The 18,217-nt window shown below is 40.1% G+C and overlaps 1 protein-coding gene across 3 annotated transcripts in view; it reads left to right on the top strand.

Annotated features, from left to right (window-relative positions):
- Window positions 1-2: 2 nt before the first annotated feature.
- Window positions 3-18,217, top strand: part of SPIC (Spi-C transcription factor) — a 33,110-nt gene continuing 14,895 nt past the window's right edge. Inside the window, exons 1-2 of one of the 3 annotated variants that reach the window (XM_068944795.1) lie at window positions 3-1,023; window positions 2,930-3,065. The gene's annotated coding sequence lies outside the window, so the exon portion shown is untranslated. The remainder of the gene's footprint in view (window positions 1,024-2,929; window positions 3,066-18,217) is intronic. The other 2 variants (XM_068944817.1, XM_068944804.1) reach the window with 2 other exon arrangements.

The following is an 18,217-nucleotide window of genomic DNA, read 5'->3' as shown; positions in this document are numbered from 1 at the left end:
CCTCGCAGCCAGCGGCGAGGAAATGAAACCGAAAGCGGCGCCTGGGGCCGCCCCGCCGCCAGGGGCCGCGCTGGGCGGGCCCGGCCCCGGCTCCTGCCGCCGAGGTTTTTAATTAACCTCGGTGCTGCGGGCCGGCCCCTGGGCCTGCCTCCTCCTGGCGTTTTGGTTGTCTTTCTTTCCGGGGAGAGGCTGCCTAGGTGTAGCCGCATTTGGTAGAAGGAGCTGCAAGCTCTCACGTCTTTTGTAAATGTAAGCGGGAAAGGAGAGACGGTAGCCGGGACTCCTTCCTCACCTCCCGTTACAGGAGGTTACGTTGCAGGGTGCTTTCAGCCGTCGTTAGGCACCGGAAAATCCAATTCTCCGTTAAGGTTTCTGAGCTGGGTGCTTTTCTGATGGCATATAAGGAAGGGTATTGAAGAATGAAATGAATTCCCATACTCCTTTCCTTGGGATATCTCAAAAACTCAGTCGTGGGCATGCATCCATTGGCAATGCTTCTTGCGCTACAGCCACGTCACCAGAGCACGGCCAGCTACCGTGATCACCCTCTGGGTGCTCATAGACTCTTTAGCGTGGGGACCATCTTTTGGGCATTTTAAGTGCCTTCCTCTTAGGGTCATGTTGGCACTGCTAGTGCTGCATCACATTCATTCAGAGGCATGCTTTAAATCATGAAAAAAAAAAAAAAAACCCAGAAAATACCATTCTCTTTGTTGGGCTGCCAGCAGCAGGCGTGGGAGCTGTTAAAGTTGCCAGTGTTTGGCGTTGAACAAAAGCAGTGTGTACTTCCTTCACCAGTGAGTTCTGTTGTGCCCTTGCTCAATTGGCTGCCTTCCCCTTGTCTCTTCCTATTTCCTGCTTCCCCTGTTAGATCGGGAAGGGAGTGATGAAAGGAGAAGCTGAACAAGTACATTCAGCACAAGAAGAGCTATAACAGGTCAGTTAGAGGTCCATGTAGGTCTGTAACCTACCTTCAACAAAGGCCGTCTACAGACGCCTAGAAGAGAGTGAGAGGCTGTAGAGGTACCTGACTTCCTCCCACCCTTCCAGTGTCCATTAATTTGATTTCCTGAACCAGAAGAAATGCCCTAATTTTATTAGGATTGTTTCCTATTTGTTCTCTTGATTCTTTTCATGGTTCTATAGCTACTTATCTCCCTTCATTGTCTCTTTCCAGTCTGAAGAGTTTGGATCTATTTTAGCCATCCTTTGTATGGAAGTTATTCCATAGCTTGGACCATATTTGTCCTCCTTCACTTTCTAATATAGTCTTTTCATTAAGGGCCAGACCTGCAGATATTATGCAGTGCATCAAAGGTACAGTGGCACAACAGCACTTTCTGTTTCGTTTTCTGCTGCTTTCCTAATAGCCCCTACTGTTTGATTTTATTGATGGCTTCTGAGCTTGGAACTGGTGTTTGCACAGAGTTATCCCATCATTATCCTTAGATCTCATTCCTAACTGGTAATAGTCAGTTCAGAAGTTATCACTGTCTGTGTGAAGACAGGACAGTTTCTGCCTTCTTGTGTTAATGTACACTGAATTTCAGCTGCCATTTTATCATCCAGTGTATCATAGGGTCTTTCAGCAGTTCTTCGTAATTCACCCTAATGATGATTTTCCTGAATAACGTAGTGCTCTCAGCAAGCCTTTTCACTTTGCTATTTATCCTCTTTTTCTGACCATTTATGAATATGTTGAATAGTACAGGCCTGAAGATGCGTACGCTGGGGGACTTCCCTCAGCTGTGAAGAACTTTTGGAAATCTTAAGTCAACAGTATGAACTTGGCTCTCCCTTGTCGACATACTTCTTGTTGACACCCTCTAATAATTTCAGTATGTGTCTGAGGTACACGTTCTCTACAGAGGCCTTGCTGGCTTTTCCGTATGTTAGTATAGTTTTTCTTGATTTGGCTTCCTGGTCTCTAGTTATCTGGATCTCCCCTAAGATCCAGGTGCCACATTTGCTACCTTTATGTCCTCTATTACCAGGGGAATTTTAAGTGAGAGCTCACACACCACAGATAGTAATTCCACTCTTTCCTCCCTGAGTTGTTCAAAACACAGGTGAAAGCCTCCTGATATCAGCAAGTTGTCAAACGTCAAATTGGTGGATAACTACGTATACTGGCACTTCAGTAGGAAATACCTTGACTGAACACTCAGATATTCCCATTCATAAAAGTCACGGAAACAAGCATGGTGCTAAGCAGCTCCCACTCATTCCAGTAGGCCTCCATTTACTTTTTTTGTCTCGTTCTCTAAAACTATCCTATTTAAGTGGGTCCCATCTTCTTACGTCTTAAACGTTTGTTTCAGCATCACTGTGCTGTCGAGGTTGCTGCTTCAACTGTACGTCCCCGATATCTTTTTCCCTCTTTCACCTAGAAAACAGCACCCAGTTGGCAGAAATAAATGAGGCTTTTTTTTTTTTTTGTCCTAAAATTTGTAGAATTGACTATGCCAATGTAGAGATAGAGGGAGAAGTACAAAGGAGAGCAAGGTAAGGTGTTGAGGGGTGTTGTTTGCAGGTGGCCTTATACTGATTGCAGTTTCTTCTGATCTGTTGGTGTGAATTTCACCAGGAAGTTCGCATTGCTGTTCCTGCTTTGCAGCTACATTGAATTTTTCAAGGCTCTGGAGCAGATCTAGCATTGTATCACTTTTCACAAGAACAGAAGTTATACTAGAACAACAGCCAATGATTGATGCAGCAAAAAGATTTGCAGCTGCCTTTGAACATTAAGTACCTTCCCATCCCCAGACGAATACCCAAAGTAAATCATAGCTTATTCCTTCTCACACAAATCTCTTGTAGTTTGTTTGGTAGCATGTTCCTCAGGAAGAAAAAAGTACCTCTTTGATTTGATACAACTTCCCCACCTATGAATTATATATAAGCAAAATTGTATTTTCTCCTTCTTTAGAAGAATTTTCTGCTAATGGAAAAGTAGCTTCTCATTTAGAAAATCAAATATCTCCAGTATAAGAAAGGGTTACATGAGACCTCAGGGCACATAAGGCAACTGGCTCCTCTTCACCTCCCAAATACCCTAATTAAAGGTAAGCCTCAAACTCTGTTTTGTTAAATGTCATTGTAACATAACGTATATGAACTATTCCACCTACAATTTACGGCTGCTTTATGCGTTGGACCTGTAATAAGCTCCCTTTAAGCAGTTCCTATGGTTTCTGAACACCTGCAGGACTCAGAGCACATGGATTTATGACAGTTGTGGGGCTTTAGATACAGTAGTTTCAGTGAGCCACCTTTGCTAACATGTGATGCATTGTGCTGTGGAAACTCCCCTTACAATTTTTAGATTAGATTAATCTAAAGTCAGTCATTAGATTACTATATATTTTTTTTTTGGTAAAAATTGATGGATAATTGTGTTATTTTGAATTGCAACATCATTTCATAATCTTGCGTATAAATCTTCAGAATGCAGTAATTTAATAATTTTCCAGTGGATTTGTGTACATATCTTTAAAACATCCATTGTTGTGATAGAATGTAGTGCCACCACTTCCCACCTCATCTATCTGTTTTTATCTGTTTTAGCCCTTCTCCTAGCTAGCATGGTGAAACTCCTGCCTTGGAGTTATTTGTAATGGAAACAGATGTACTGAGCCTCCCCTACAGTTCTGTGACATTTTTACGTAGGTAAGGAAAATGGACAGAAAAAGAGAGATCCTAGGCGTAGTTGTGAGCTTGAACGTTCTCTGGTGAAACATTACCTTCTGACTGACATAACTTTATCGTTGACCACCAAGGGTTTAGCAGTTTAGTGTGATATGTTTGCTTGCAAATGTTTTTGATCACCTCTCAGCCTACATTTCAATACACATTCGGAGTGTCCCTCGCACTATCCATGCATATCCAAAAAGGAATCTCTAAGAATAGGACTAATAATTTCCTCAGTGGTGATCTGACAGGATGGTTACTTTTGAATACTTGGCTGAACTTAAAGTAACTTTATCTGCAGCTGGTCCATTTTGTAGGAAATACATTGGCTTGTGTTTGCTATATAGTATTTCTGTATATTGCACTAATTTCTTCATTTATTATTTGTATTTCTGAAGTGTAGACTAACCGACATCTCTGTCAACATCTCTAATTGACAGCAAGCTTATATTTTTTAAAGATTTTCACAGTGGTACTCTAACCTAAAAATGAACCAACCAACAAAAGCCCCACAACTTGAAAGCAGGAAACTGAAAAACTCAACTCTGGTGCAGTACATGAATAACACCAGACTGTGGGGCTGTTGGCTATCCCAAAGATCTTTCAACCGCTCCAGAAAGCCGTATAAATCCTCATTTTTTACAACTGCCTCAGCACTGAGCTCATTTTCGAAGCTAACAGAAAAAACTGGGCGTGACATAGGACACCCGTTTTTTATCAAACTGTTAGCCCAGCAGTATATGTGAGAATTTCTATTGCTTACAGTTTTCACTGTTGCTTAAATACTTCACAAGTGGCCTTGCTCCTGAAAATCAAAATATTTTTGGCTTGGGATTCACAGCTCAATTAATGATACTGTTATGTGTCATTGGCACAGTTCTAGTTTTATTCTGATGAAGTTTTAGTTACATGGTGCAGATGTAAATGTTTGGTGCAAGGCTTTTGTTCTTCTCAGCTTTATACCCACAAAAAGGTTTTTTTTCACACAGACCTATTACCTTATGCACTGGCTCCTTCCATCGTACAGAAACCACCAGTTCCTAAGAACATCCTGTCTAGACTTTTCTTTCTTCTGCACGTCACTGCTGCCCATCTTGTTTTCCTTACTTTATTCCTGCAAGGAGTACACTCTGCTCCTGGGTCTGATCCCAAGCTCATTGGAGTTAATGTAGGAGGGAATCTTTCTATTGCTTTTGAGGGGCTTTGCCTGCAGTTCTCATTCCTGATGGCTGTTCCCCTAATCCAGTGACTCAAGAGACTCATCTCTTGCTGAAAAAGCAGCACAGAGCCCTGTCAGCTCGCATGTAGATATGCCCCTAAAACTTAGTGTGCGTTTGTTGGAACTAAGTCTCTGAAGCACAGCCCTATCCCGGGACCTAACAGTGTTAATGCCTTCTTTAATACTGCTTTGATCCTCAAATGAGCAGTAAGGGCTCAAACTGGATTTTGATTCACCTCTGAAAAGGCTGTGTGAATGGTAGTGTATATATGCTGGCTACATCTAAAACAGAATGTACTTAACAAGTGGCTTTGGTATAGTGCTGTCCAAGTTTATTGCCACAAGAGTTTTTTATGCCTCTGAAAACACCTGAGCCAACAAATTCATTCCTTTTAGGGCCAGGAAAGGTGTCATGATTATAATGGAAAAAACCCCAAACCAATTTATTTCAGATGAGTTTTTATGCTCCTGTCTCTCTCCATTTAGAATGGAAATTCAAGGTGAAATTTGTGCAAGGTGAGGGAAAAAAAAAACCCATGGGAACCAACCGGAACAAAAAGTTTATTGAAACAGATGCAAATAGTTTAGAAGCTCAAAGTTTAGAAGCCTTTTGTTGGCTCGGAACAGTTTTGCCTTCATTTGTCACCACATTATCCAACAATAATGTCTGCTGTCCTAATATATTGAATCTGAATATATCTGTTAATTCCTCCACTAAGCCTTCCACTTTTGGTGGGAGTGGCTTCCCTTTTGACAGCTAGTGAATAGCAATTCCATTTTCCTTAATGTACGAGTTGCCACCAAGCCACTTTTCTATGTATCATGGTTATTTGTTTTACACGCATGAGTTTAAATGAGCAACTCCAGCAGTTCAAGCAGTTGTTGTTACTTTTTCAGAATTCTTTATGATTAAAAAATGCAATTTGTCGGGAGCCAGAACGCAGTTACTGAATTCTGTGTAACTTTTCATTTTGCACTGCAGTCAGCAGCAGTGCGGAAATTGGCCTGGTCCTATGGTGCTTCATCCCATGTTAGACAAAATAGGAAATTCCATTGATAAGGACTTACCGCTAATGTCTCCGCTGGCAATGTGAAGAGATATGTTTAGGAAAACATGTAATCCTTATGAATACAAATTCTGTGTCTGCACGTACTAGTCATAGAAAACCATGCTATTTTATGTCTAGATTATTGGAATCTCTATAGCGTATAGTTACACTACATGTTCATCAAATAGGTTTGAAACATTGGACAGAAGCAGTCATTTGGATCATCAAGTCTAGTCCCTCAGAATCAGAGGCAACTCGTTTATTAAATATTCAGTTCAGAAATGTCCTCTGCTGAATCAACAGGCTCCCTGAGCCACAGAGACAGGCATCACATGAGCCACCTTTAGCACCTTAAGATTTGTAGTTAAAGAAAAAAAAAAAAGACACAACTCTCATCAAAAGAAGAAAGTGGCAAGTCATCACTAGTGTCCTAGACCCTTGAGACAGCATGGAATTTGTTAGGTAAAACTTTCAGTGATCCCAGGAAGCAGACCATGTCCATACTACACAGGACAGCAAATAAACAAACGTATCTCACCGATCTAACCTGGAAAAAGTTCCCTCAGGACTCTAAATCTGGCAATCAGCTTAACCCTTACTGTGTGAGTAGGGCACATTCACTAGATATCTAAAAAATGTTAATGTTACTAGCTTAATACAGTAAGAAAACTATTCCCACCCTTTCTTGTGGGGAAAAAAAATCCAAACCCAAATGGAGCTTTTTGCAGAGGTTCTGTAAAATTTATATACTTATTACCTCACTTACGGTTTCTACCCAAGAGTGAAACCAGAAGACTGTGGATAGCATGAGAAAAGATAGTTCTCGTTATACTTCTGGCCAATAGTCTAAATGCCAGCATGCAACGTTAGCGTCTGTCTCTGTAGCACGTTCTCCTAGGAGAACTGAAGGGGAGTGGGTGCCTTAAAGGATACGAGGGGGATCTGGAATTTCTGGTTGCCTCCAAACCTGCAAACAGATAGCAAAGAGAACAGCAATCACTTTCTGAATGATGGATGTGTCTACCCAGAAAATGAGTCTTCAGGCTGCTTCCTGAAAATACCACAGAGCAGTCCGATTTTCTAGAATCTTTCCAATTTTAGCAAGACAGTCTCATGAATGGTGCTTTGGGAAATCCAGGGGTCCTTAGCATCACCTTAGCTCCATGATACTTCTCCAGAAGCTGTCCAAAACATCGCTATTTTGCTTCCTAACACATCGAGAAAAAAGCAGGATCATCATGACTGTAGAAGTGAACAGCAGACTTCCAAAGGAGGGGATGTATTTCTCAGGAATTCTGGCCAAAGCCTTTGAAGATAGCAGTCAGCTGCATCTCTGAAACACCCTAAGCAAATCTAAAACCTAAACCCACCTTTCCAAGAAGTCAGAAACTTGTCACTTTGTTATCCCATTTGCTAGGCTCGAGTCCTTCCCATTGAAGCTTCCTTGCTTCAATGAAAACTTTCTAAAATTGTCTTCCGCCTTTTTCTTTTCTGAGTTCATTCACTCCTCTGTGTGTTCCTTAGCTAAATTCACAATAGTTCATTTGGTGTGTCACAGCACTGGCAATGTCACGAGGAAATGATTTGGAGATCTGTAGCAGCAAATTATGGTGAGGGAATAAATAGAAGGAGCAAATGATCTTGCCAAAAGCAAACAACATTTGTGGTTTCAAATGCTTCTTGCAATAGAAGGTATGTAAGTAACATGTTCATCCTATCTTAAGCAGCTATCTGGAATATCAATAGATGCTTGGTAAAGGGAGTCTTAAATTACACATAATATTTAAGCTTTATCGTTTAACTGGAACTGAAGCAGCTAAATGGGAATGTGGTCAGAGATATTTATCAGGTAAAGGGCGTACAGCAGAAGAATACTTCCTGTGAGACCAAAGGCAATATGCTTTATAATGCAGTCTTATTACTGGTGCAGAAAAAAGCATCATGTCAGAGAAGTCTGTTGCATCTTCTGTTCTTGGAGAGTGCCTCTTGGAGAGTTGTCTTGGAGAGATACTCAGGGAGAGAGTTGCTTTGGCCAGGTACCCATTCCAGCTGGCAAGATAAACTAGCTAATCCAGATTACCTCCTGTTGATCTGTGCGAGGCCAGTTTTGGTACCTTGACATAAAACAAAACATGTTTATCGGCTGAATGGCTGTTAGCCTTGCACTCTCTCTTGCCACACAAAATAACCTCTATTTATATGAAACTATCTACCTAGCTATCTAGCTTATAAAAAACATTCCTTAGTTCAGGATCCTGTGTCGTTTTTGCGCAATGGTTGTATTTACTTCTGCTTCAAAACAGTCTTAAAATAAAGCTAGTATGTCTGCTGAAATGTAGGATGTGGCAATAACTGCTTTTGTCCTGTGAAAATGGTGCTACTGTACGTGAGTAAGTTTCAAGTTCTAGTAAAAAAAGAGGAACTTGTTTACTAATAAACATTATGCTGAGTCATATATAAGTCTTCTAAAAGTAGATTTACAGTTGTTTTCTCGCATTCTCATGGGAATGCAGAGATGATTTTAATCAAAGTTGATGACATTTGTTTTAGCTTATTTTCCTTTCACTGGGACCCTCGTCGGTTCCAGAGTTCTTACTGGTCAACGGCATTTTCACAAGTGAATGATTTTTCATCAGGCTTTGCGCTCTGAAATAGCAAAGAAAAGAACTCTTCAAAGGGCTGCTCGTGGGATTTATTATCACAAACGCTTAATATTTAACTATGGGCAAATAGTATTGAATAAGAGACAATCGGGTTATTTTGAAATGATACCCGAAGAGGAAAATATAGCTGTGTTCTTCTTTTGCTTTTAGTTTTCATATGAAAAAGACCTGACCTCTCTCTTCCCTCATCGACATATAAATGGATTACTTTTGCTCTACAGCTGTCGAGATTTTCACATCATGTTTGTGTTAAAAGACGATGGACAACTAGAAAATGAATGAAGCTATGAAATAAGAAGGCCAGATGTGCTAAAGTTGTGACTTCTGAGGCGCAGGCACATCTCAAGCTCTAACTGCAACCCATATGACTGGAGTCTGTACAAAAACGTAGGCTGCTTGGTAATCCTAATTCCTCACATGGTGCTGCTGAAGCTGACACTGCTTGGAAATTTTATTTGCGTGCTCAGCCCAGTCACTCTGCCAAATGGAGCACTGGGGAGATATTATTGTCATCTCCGACCTATAAAAACTCCCAGAGATTCCCCTTTCCAGAGCTTTCTGAAGTATGTTGCATGTGCTTTGTGCCTGTAATCCAGCTGAGATTTTGTTATTTTCGTCATTTTAAAAATAGAGATGAATATCGAGAGTCTGAGAATTGAGAGGAAGGAATCTTTAACTAGTTGCACTTTTGTTAATGTTATTTTATATGAATACATCTATCTGAGTCAAAACTCTTGAAAAGCATTTGGGTAAATTTCGTTACTGTTGTTAAAGATTTATGTGCTTGCACCTTCTGGTAAGGATCAAGAAGTCCTTGTAGGAGTCCATCAGTTAAAAAAAAAGGAATATCACATCATATTCTAAAGTAAGAAACTAGTAAAAGCACAGCACTCCTCTCTGTGTATACAGTGAAAACTGCTGTAAGAGGACATTACAATACCAACCAAGCACTCAAAAAAATGACAAAATTGAGGTAACTGGTACAACTTTAATTTGCCCTCCCTATATACAGGTATTAGGACAGTATTTTGACATGATCAATAGACATTTAGGCTACAAGATCTTTGCCTCATTCAGCGCATTTATGAGGTAATGCTCCTTTAGTGACTAGCTCTCCAGTGGGATTTTATTATTCACTGCATCCCCACACCTTATTGACTGCACACTGTCAGATACTGCTTTCAAGAGAGAAGTGCTAGCCTCCCTACGGACTTTTCTGTGCTGCGCCCTATTACAGCGTATGAATGCTGCATAAGCGTTAATACATTTATATTCATAGGAGCTTTGTGATGTGAAGATAATTATATTATCCCTGCTTTGCAGGTGGGAAATGAAGGCACAAAGAAGTCAAATTAGAAAATACCCAGTAATTTTGAGTGTTCAGTGTAAGATACTGAAGAACTCGTATTTTAGAGAGTTCAGCATTTGTGGGCACTTTATAGGCTACGGGCAGTGTTTAGTGACTTCAGCTGCAGCTGTTGCTATGGAGCATTTCTGCAAATCGGATACTAGGATCTCAAGTCAGACACAAAGAAAATGAGGAACACTCAGTAAGTGACCACCTGTGAAAAGTTTGTTCAAAGGGACTTGCCTAGCATCATTTGGGAACTCTGTGGTAGAGACAGGGTCACAACCCACTTCTCCAGGGTAGCCTTCAGCTGCTTTAACTTTGAGAGCATCCTTTCTCTTCCTTATTTACTATGCAGTTTGTAACTTCTGCAACAGATGCAGCAGTGTTCCTGCAGTTGACAGTCTCCTTTGCTGAACATTCCCAGTTTGCCATTAGAGCAAGATTTATTGCACTGAAATGCACTGAATGAAGCAGGGTCCTTTGAAGGAAAATGTTAAAAATATATACCTAGGCAGGAGGGAAGGGAGAAGATTATGTTTTGATTTTGGCATTGTCTAATACTGGAGTGCTTTCACAGTCTCCTGGAGCCCTCACCTCCCTTTCTTCCCCCCGACCGTGCCCCAGCCAGTTTCCTCAGTCAACAAAAACAATATTTGGGAAAGGCCTGCCATGAAAATCCCTTGAGTCTGCCACATACATCTCCTGTTTGGAGTTAGTTAACTGTTCAGCTGATGGCAATAGCATGTTGCCATCTTCCTGCCTTGCCAGAGAATTTCACAGATATTTGGTGCAGCAGAGAGGCATTAAGAGTCCAAGGGAAATCTTGGGTTCCACTGCAGTCTTGGGAGCTCGGAAGTGGAAAGGCCCCCTTCCCCCTCTGTTCCTCAAGCCTGATCTCTCCTTCCCTTATCTTCTCCAGACCACTCCTCCCTCTCCCCTATCTAGGTCCTGTTCTTCTTGCCTCCCCAACCCAAGGCATCTCAGCCTAAGCTTCTCACTCCAATCCTACTCTCTTCATCCAGGTCCCACAAAGTTAGTCCAGATTCCCTTACTAATCTTAGCCTTCTACATGTCTTCTTGCCAATTTTCTCTTCCCAAATCCTGGTCAGATCTCTTTTTAGCACTTCTCCCCACCACTCCAGTCAGCTCTCTAGTATTCAGAGCCAGTGGCTATGTAACCTGCTTTCATTCCTGAAGACCTCCAACTCCCAGTCTCCTTGCCCGGCATCTTCCCCGCTCTTCTTATTTCCAGTCACAGTTTCTTTTGTATGCTTCCATGTGTGTCCTGCATAGCAGTCCCTGATAGTTCTTCCTATCAAGTTCAGCTCTTATTGTGCCTGCATTTCAGTCAAGCAGCTACTCCTTCCATGATTCTTCAGTACTGTCCAGGAGCTGGTGGAAGAAAAAGTTGGTTCGAGAGAGCACAGGAAAACCGCAGTCTGTTCTTGCACTGCTAGCACTCAGCCTCATCCTGGTAAAAAGCTTTAGGTACAGGGCAAGCTCTGCTTTGCCCCTGCAGTGCTTTTCACAGCAGAGTGCACAGAAGAGTGCATATACAGTCTAGCGCCGGGAAGAAAAGCTGAGAAGGAATAAAGCACATTCCCACTGCTCCAGGTCCTAAGACTATGGGTGCTGAAGTCTAAAAATTTATTGAGCATGGGTGAATTGAAGAATTTCAGTGGCTAGCAACTTATCTAATTTTGGATGAGTTTTTATGGGATGAAAAAAACATGTCCTCAGCACAAACCTTATCACAGATCTTAGATTTTCAGTGTCTGACCAATAGCATATAATTAAACAATCTTGAAAAAGCTGTTATTAGGGACAAAGCAGTTTTGCTTGCCTTGCACTTCAGCTAAAACTATTGAACAACACGAGGCTCACAGTTCAGCAGGTTCAACATGAGGTTTAACACAAGACTCACAGTAGCATAGAGTCATAGCACTTAGCCAGTTATTTCTGTCATGATTTGCTTTTATGGACCTTTCTCAACATATATTTAAAATCAACCTTGAAAGCAGGCGAGAATTCCAGGATATTCCCCAGGCTGTTATAACTTCCTGACATGGGATGGAGTAAAGCTTGATCTCTAAGAGTGTGCTTGTGAAATAGGTAATGGCACTGCTGTGCCTAATTTAACAGAGTAATTCTATATGCTGTGAATCCGAAAGTTACTCAAACCTCCAACATCCATTTTGCATAGATAGTGTTAAGAGCTTGGCCTAAAACGAGAAAAGTAAGGCAGATGCAGGTCAAAAATGCTATTTGGTTTGAAAATTGATGTGGCAGTGTTCCTCATTTTCCCTTGCTGCACCATGTTAAAAATGTGACTTGCAAGCTGCCTTCTTTGGGAAACCTATTTGTATTTATTTCTGTAAGGTGTCTGACATCTTTTGAGGGAGCTGTTAGAATACAAAGCATTACTTCTAACCATGCAGTGAGTTTAGTAATCAGGAGCTCAGCTTGTTTCAGTATGTTAAGCACCTGCTTAGTTTTAAGTTAAAATATGTTTCTGATTAGGCATGAGTGTAAGACCACATCTGAGTGTTTTCTAGAATTGGATCCCTTGCTCTGAATATCGCTAAAGTGAGCTTTATTTTAGATTACCGTATATGATGAATTAGCTGGCCCACAGCTTAATAACACTTTCATAAAATATTGGAACCAGCCAGAAACCTTAGCTTACAAACCTATTATTCCATTTCTCAATTCATTCATGTTTTTAAATGTTTTTTGTACCAAAATAACTTAATATACACTCCACCTTTATCAAATGCGTGCTAGAAATCTTAAATGAGCTAGACTCATCGGGACGACGCTGTAGGTGTGGACTGGGGGAATTCCATAATAGACATTTATATGATATATGTAAGGCTAAGGTGTGGTGTAACTGTCAGCTCTCTTGCTTTTTAGTTGAATTTAGTGATAAAAACACAGCATACAGGCATTTAGCCTTCTTCTACTGCAAGTCTCTCTTAAGGAAATTAGATTTTAAAGTGTTTATTTGATCCTGTGGGCTTGTGTGGCTCATGAGTGGAGAGGGAATGGCAATGTGCTCAACTCAGCTATTCCTAATTTTTATCTTAACTAATCTTTTTTCCTCTTGCATTTCATTTCTCTGTTTTCTAACTAGTTACCCTGGGAAATGTAGGGAAAAAAAACCCTCATAGGCAATTTAGTTTTTAGATTTCACCATTTCTTTTACCTCTAAAAGAAATTGAAGGCAGTGTGGGCAAGTAGAAGCCATTGCAAAAATACAGTGTCAACTGTATTTACAGTGTAAACTACTCGGTTTCAGAAAATTCTTTTTCAACAAAGGTTCCAAGCCAGGAAATAATGTTACCAACATGCCTCCTACCCTACCATCAAGATACAGGATTTCTTTAACACCAGTTTGTAAAAATCCCCAAAGCTTAAATGCTTTTTCAGCACTTCCCTGATAATAGCAGGAAGCATTTATTTGCTGGTCATAGCACTTTATGCCCGCATAACTGTGTGTATCATCAAAGTATAAAACCCCATTATTTGGGACAGCATTTTTTTAGTTACCTTCAGAGCATAGCAGTGAGATAAATTCTGTTTCAAAACAAATCTTCAACTGCTCTGCAGTTCCTTAAAATGTTTTTCTCTTATCTAGAATTCAACAGAAATCTGACCTCATTCTACTCCCTCAATAAAGACAAAATGTGCTGATTATTTTGTAATAGGACAATTGTAACACCAATAACAGTAAACTGTCTTTGTCTTTAAACAGTTTATGCCTTTTAGCTACTTCTATTCAGAGCATTTGACTGTAAGGTCAGACATGTTTGATGAACGAGATCAATACCTTACCTCTCCCAACTATGTATTACTATCTTCCTCTGAATCCCACAGCTTCCTCCTTTCCAAATGTCTGTTTTCATGTCTACTACTCTTCTTTTCCTTTTCAGTCCTGTGCAGGAAACACCTCTCTGGTGGGGCTTAATCTATATTTCTGACCCTGAAAATGGAAATTTCGCCATACAAGCATAACTCAAACTGTTATGCTTTTGGTGGTTACATACTCCAAGCATTTTCTTAACTTTGTGGGACCATTCATCAAGTAAGGTCACCTGCATGAGAAAGGTGTCAAAATCCAATCTCACATTCTGAACTTCTTCAGAAAAAAGGTAGGACATAACCACTTTGCAATGGGTCTGTCTGGGGATGACACTTGGCCTGCCTGTTACACGTAGCAGAATTCGGGCAAGGCTGTCTGTGTACCTTGTTTTTAGTGACTCAAGACAAATATATCTGCAGCAGAAATAGCTGGAGGAAAATTCCTATGGAACATTTCATTCTTCCTTTCAAAGCCCAAACTGTTTCTCCTTTCAGTTTTTTGGGAGGTGAATTTCAACATATATTTTACTTTTCTGGCTCTTGGCCCTCTGATGAAATTGCACATTTTTCCATGAAAGTTTGAGTGCTGCAGAAAACTCACATTTGCATTAGAAAAGTTTTCCTCCCCTTTTAAGTAGAAATTTATTCCTTATATAATGTCTTTATACCATTTCTGCCTGTTTTGAGGTTATAAGTGAAATATATACACTTCCTCGGCCTTGTTCTGCAGTCCTGTGGAGTGTTGAATTTCATTGAAGGTTAAGTTCAGTTTGCATTCTTATGACGGCCATGTAATTTTGATATTTTCATTAGTATGGCACTCGTTACTCCTATTCCCTAGCTCTACAGACTTAGGAATACCAGGCTCGTCCCATGATTTGCCTCCCCCACTTTCTGTCATAGGCATATTTTTCTATTACTGGTAATTTACAGAGCATTTAAAGAGAATTTAGAGCTTGCTTAATAGCATGTGTTTATTTTTTCTTCTTGTTTAACAACTACAGAAGTAGCCTTTCAAGAGATGCTTGTCCACTAAAAATGTTAGGATTATGTTGCATTTATACTGCTTGCTCCCATATAGATGTGCTGTAAGTCTTTTAAGCTTTTTTTTTTCTTCTGCTATAGATTTTTAAAGACCTTCTTTTTCCTTACTGGCTCATCTGTCTTTAAATCTTCATCCTTCTTTTGTTCCAAGTATTCTGTCTGTTTTGTGATAACTGTCATCATATCCAAAACTTTGGTGCAGGTCATTTAAGATCAACCTTAAATGTTGTCCCCATCTCCATTTTTCACAAATTAAATGGAGCAAATTTTTCGTTCCCTACATACTCTGGTTTTTGAACAGCAACGTGATTCCCACCAGCAATTCCAAATTCTTGAGCAGTAGCCTAGCAGCCGTGCTGTTACTTGCTCTTATGGGATTTCTTAGAAAGCATGTATTTATTCTGATAATATTTCTTCTCAGTCACCAGCTGGGATTTGTTTCCAGGTTCTACCTGGTAATAGTATCGCCTAAATTGCAACACTATTGCAATGTTACATATGTTCCAAACTATGCGCTAAAAAAGCACTTTTCAGCAGCTGCCTAACTCTGTAGGCATTTAATTTCATCTGCACCTCACCACTTGCCTTTCAAGTTCTCTAGACAGTTTGAGATGGTTACATCTAATTGTAACACAAGAACACCGTACAGGGTCATCATGTGTAGACGTCCTGGCATTCTCCAGAGATTTGTGGCTTAAGGAATTTGATGATATCTCCATATTTAATAGCCCTCAATGGATTTTCTTCCAGTTGCTTTTTGAAAAGGTATTATTTCTTAGTTTCTACAACTTCCTGTAGATAACTAATATCTTCCGCAAATCAACCGTGTGTTGTGTGAGGTAGTGTATCCTTTGTTGGTTTTGTACTTATCTTCTGTGGTTTCCTCAGATGTCCCTTAATGCCCCTTCTAATGCAAGAACTGTATTAGAACCATAATATTTTTTAATTCACTTTCTCCATGTTAGTACTGATTTTATAGATTCCTGTCCCATTATCCTTCCCCCTCTATTTTTTTCCAGGCTGAAGAAGCAGTGCAGCTTTTATGAGTATCTAGAAATGGCCCAGGCTGACTGACTAGCTCGGTGCTTTCCCTTTTCCTAATGCTGCCCAGGATCCAGACACTAGGTATTTGTCTCTCTCTGAGGTCCCCTACGTGGTCCAAACTGGCAGCTGTTTCCAGATCATTCCTAACACTTAAGAACAGGCCTTTCGCCTCATCCGATTTCAGACATTTTGTTTTAAAATATGGATGAGAGTTGCCTGTTTTTGGCATTGTGGTTCAGTGGTGAGACCACTGGAAGTAAAGAGGTATATGAAATAGTCTTTTCAATGGCTAACAGAGATTCAAAGTTGCATCTCCCACTGAGGCACAGGCTGAAGGTGAAGAAGCGCCCTGGCCTAGGTTTAACCTATGGGGGCTCTACTTTTTAGCATATCCTCCTGAGTAGTGGGGAATGTGAGGTTAAGCTCACTGGTGCTGAGGAGGGAACTGAACCCAGATCACCACTGACTGTGGCAGCGCTGTCATCACTCAGCTAATCTGTAAAAGGTTGACATGCATACCACCGCCATAGTCCCATGGGGGGCTTTAAAAGGAAAGAAGGGCGTGGAATTTCCGCCATCTTTTCTGTAATGTTGCTTACTACCTAGGTAAAGTGTTTTTATTCCCTGCACAGTGCTCTGGCTGCTGATTCTAGTCTAAAGTACAAAACTCCCTCCAAATGCTTCAGAGTGAGCCTAGGGAAAGTAACACGTTGCATTCTGGTGACATGGCACTTAAGAGATCTGTATTTCAGTGCCTAATTTGTAACGCCTACTTTTTAGTGATCTAGCCCTCAGCCTGTGCAGTGTAAAGGCAGAGTTTGTAAGTTGTAGTATTGTTGGAGGTGTTCCAGTAGGTCTTATATGCCTTTATTTTCAGCTTTTCAAAATAGCCATGATTGCCTCCAGTCTTTGAAAAAGGTTCAAAACTCTTTACCACCTTGTCCCAGCATTTGTCAAGTCTCAGCTTTATAATTTAGGGGGAATGATGTTCAAATGGGGTATTGAATTAATGCTAAATGTTCTCTAAATGCCTCTTGAATCTGAAGGTGTGTTTCTTTCACAATTACCTCAGCTGCCTGGAAAATGATTAGTTCTTATTTGGTTTCCCCAATCTCGGCATTAAAAAGGTTATTAAAATACTATGTTCTTGCTTCTACAAGTTCTTTCTAAAAAAGTAAAGGATTTCCATTTTTACCATTCATCAGACTCACCTCCTAATGACAGTCTTTTCTTTAACACTTGCTGTTTTGTAAAATACTCTGATATTATTAATATTTTTGTCCTGCTCTGCCAGTTTTCCACTGAAATATTACTGATTTGCAGGTGTTTTAGCTACCCGAATATTTAAGGGAGTGCTCATTGTGTGTATACATTACTCAAAGCAACTACACATATATGTTTCACTTTAAAATCTTCTTTTAGTCTTTTTTTTTCAAGGCACTTGTCGTTATTAGTTCCCTGTGCTTCTGTTGTGGTTTCTGGTTTTCTATCTTCCCGGGACTTCCCAGCAGAAAGTCACTTCCTTTGGTTATATGGAGCCAAAGAAGAAGCTTCCTGAGAAGTCCTGCTGACATGAGCAACTGGACCAGTATATTGGGTCTAGTTGTAAAGTGGAGGCTTTAGATGTGGGTTTTCCATCGAAGAGCTGATCTGCCTGCTTGCACAGCTTCAGCCTCCTTCCTGCACTTCTCTTTTTAGGCCACAGAGGAGGGAATTAAAAATTTAGACCTAACCTCTGCAATGATTTATCTAAATACCTAATTTTATGATTGCAATTACTTGATCGATTGAAGTGGAATGTGTTACATATGCAAAATTAACCAAGTAAGTATATCTTTTAGGACTGGATCATAGGTTCTCAATTCAGAAAAACATTAAAATCCAAACACATAAGTGGTTCCATTTAAATCTTCTACATTGAAATAAGCATATTGAATTCTGAAATAATCTAAAAATAGTGAATGTTTTCTTAAGAAATATCTGTATGTTTTCTCTTTAAACTTATAAAGTCCAGAAAATCATCAACTCTAAAAAAGAATTAAAGGATATTTTAAAAGCAGTATAAAATAATAAAAAAGCTTCTGAGACAGCAATCTGAAGGTAATATGCAAAGGATTCAATCTCCATATGCAAAGGTAAGGAAATGAGTCTGATAGAGATAATCTTCTCTTATGTTAGTCTTAAAACTTGATTTTTTTTAAGTGTTCAATGATGTCTTCTATTTTCTTTAAGAAGAGAAAAAGCTGTATACATAAGATGTAATTAAGAGAATGGTTGGACAAAGCTCTTTTTAAAA

This window comes from Struthio camelus, chromosome 1 (genome assembly GCF_040807025.1).
Source record: "Struthio camelus isolate bStrCam1 chromosome 1, bStrCam1.hap1, whole genome shotgun sequence".
NCBI lineage: Eukaryota > Metazoa > Chordata > Aves > Struthioniformes > Struthionidae > Struthio > Struthio camelus.
Note: the sequence above shows the minus strand (reverse complement) of the source record. Positions and strands in the feature narration are given on the sequence as shown.